The sequence below is a fragment of the Myodes glareolus genome, chromosome 2 (genome assembly GCF_982192425.1).
Source record: "Myodes glareolus chromosome 2, mMyoGla1.1, whole genome shotgun sequence".
NCBI lineage: Eukaryota > Metazoa > Chordata > Mammalia > Rodentia > Cricetidae > Myodes > Myodes glareolus.
In genome coordinates, this window is record NC_142027.1 from 1,267,791 (window position 1) to 1,270,192 (window position 2,402).

The following is a 2,402-nucleotide window of genomic DNA, read 5'->3' on the forward strand; positions in this document are numbered from 1 at the left end:
TTGTTCCTGTTATGAGTATGAAATGTCCATCTCCATCTCTTCTGATTGATTTTAGTTTGGAGTCGATTTTGTTAGATATTGCACTTTAACTCGGTGTAATTATAAGAAGAAATTTTAAAATGATATTTTCGTTAGTTTGAGCCGTGGTCCGTATTTAAAATGCCCTGCAGTCTATCTAAGTCAATAAGTACACAGATGATGACAGGTATTCTTTATTTTGCTCTACAGGTTTCATAAGTGAATAAGTGTTTCACTGATAATTTTTCTTTATCTTCTATTAATTTTTCTCACTTTCAGGAATACTCTTCATACAAACCAATGATGGTGCTGTCAGAAAGAAACAATAGTGGGTCCATATTCCTTCTCTTGGGTTTCTCAGATAACCCAGAACTGAAAATCCCAATCTCCTTGGTGTTTCTCAGCATCTACAGCATCACTGTAGTAGACAACATCGGCATGATCCTCATCATCAGAATTAACCCCAAACTGCACATCCCCATGTACTACTTCCTCAGTCACCTCTCCTTTGTGGATTTCTCCTATTCCTCCATCATTGCTCCCAAGATGCTGGTGAACTTTGTTGCAAAAGACAAAATCATTTCATTTATAGGATGTATAGTGCAATACTTTTGATTTAGTATCTTTGTGGCAACTGAAGTGGTTATGGCTTATGACTGGTTTGTGGATATCTGCAACCCTCTGCTCCGCACAGTAGTTATGTCTCAGAAACTCTGTGTAACACTGGTAATTGGATCATATGCACGGGACTTCACATGTTCCTTGACACTGATGTGTTCCATGGTTCAATTATCTTTTTATGGTGTCAATAGAATTGATCACTTCTGTGAATTCTCTTCACTGCTAGCCCTTCTTCCTCTGATACTCACATCAGCCAATTACTGTTGTTCACTTTTTCTACATGTAATGCTGTCAGCACACTTCTCATCATCCTTTTGTCTTACCTGTTTATTGTTGTTACTGTCCTCAAGATGCCTTCAGCCAGTGGGCATCGTAAAGCTTTCTCCACCTGTGCATCCCACCTGACAGCCATCGCCACCTTCCATGGTACCATTTTATTTCTTTTTTGTGTGCCCAACTCTAAGAACTCCAGGCTCACAGTCAAAGTGGGCTCTGTGTTTTATACAGTGGTTATTCCCATGTTGAACCCCCTGATCTACAGTCTTAGAAATAAAGATGTCCAAGACACAGTCACCAAAATAATGACAATGTTACCACATGCTAAGAATGATAGACACAATTAAAATTTTCAGACATTTACAGTCAAATAATTTCTCATTGGACATCACAGGATTTTGTGGTCTTGGTTAATATTTAAACTGTCATCTTACGTGGTCTTAAACATACTTTTAAGGTTAGTTAAATTAATATTATGCATGGCTAAATTAATAGGTTTGGTTTGGAAAAATAAAACCTAGTTCTAGCTTCTGAAACAAATAATGATTTATTTTAACATTTAATCCAAAAATGGGTCATGTTAAATTATTCAAAATACAAATATTCAGATTACATAATGATATGTTTGTCATCTATAGATACCTGTATAACCATTAAATATTATTCTGTGTTCTATTCTTGCCAGATATTTAGGACACAGGAACATCTTAAATAATAGAATGTTTTCATTTTCACATAAAATCAAACTCACTGTGAATATAAGAAATAGTACTTGCTTTAAACAATGCTAACATCTAATAGTATGGCAAGGATGAATGTGACTATTCACGATACATGATACAGAAAATTATAACTTTGTAGAGGTTTTTATAGAGGAAAATGTGGTAATTGATTGAAAAATGATAGGAGGATGTTTTCACAAAATATGTAAAATTACAATACTATCTTGTAAAACAGAATATATACCTTTTGTATATTACTTTCATTAAGGAATGAATTTTACTCAAGAGAAAATAGAATTATAAAATCAGGCACATAAAAATATTGTTATTGTATTAATAGTCAATAAAGTTTTTGAGAGCTAATGTTAATTTAATGATGTGTAATTATATGTATGTGCAATATTTTTATTTAAATAACTGATTCTCAGTAAAGATTAAAGAATAGCAAGTGAGACTTAACCAAAATTTAAAGTAATTTATTGGATTAGAGAAATATAACACCACATATCAGGGCTTTTGTGGTACTATGTACCTTTTATTTTCTATTGATATTGTTAGAAGATGCAGGAACCAGAAATCAGAAGATGTATCTCCAGAATTTCACAATCAGCAGCAGCTATTTGCTTTAGAGACGGGATTCTCTGACTGCCAAAACTTTCTTCAATTCGTGTAGAAATAAAATGACTAGATTACCACCTTCCATGGTACCATTTTATTCTGTTTGTATGTGTGTTCCTATCCTAAGAACCCCAGGATGACAATCAC

The 2,402-nt window shown here is 33.7% G+C and overlaps 1 pseudogene; it reads left to right on the plus strand.

The window, feature by feature from the left end:
- The first annotated feature begins 318 nt into the window (after positions 1 to 318).
- Positions 319 to 1,262, plus strand: LOC146895761 (olfactory receptor 5D18-like; annotated as a pseudogene).
- Positions 1,263 to 2,402: the final 1,140 nt, after the last annotated feature.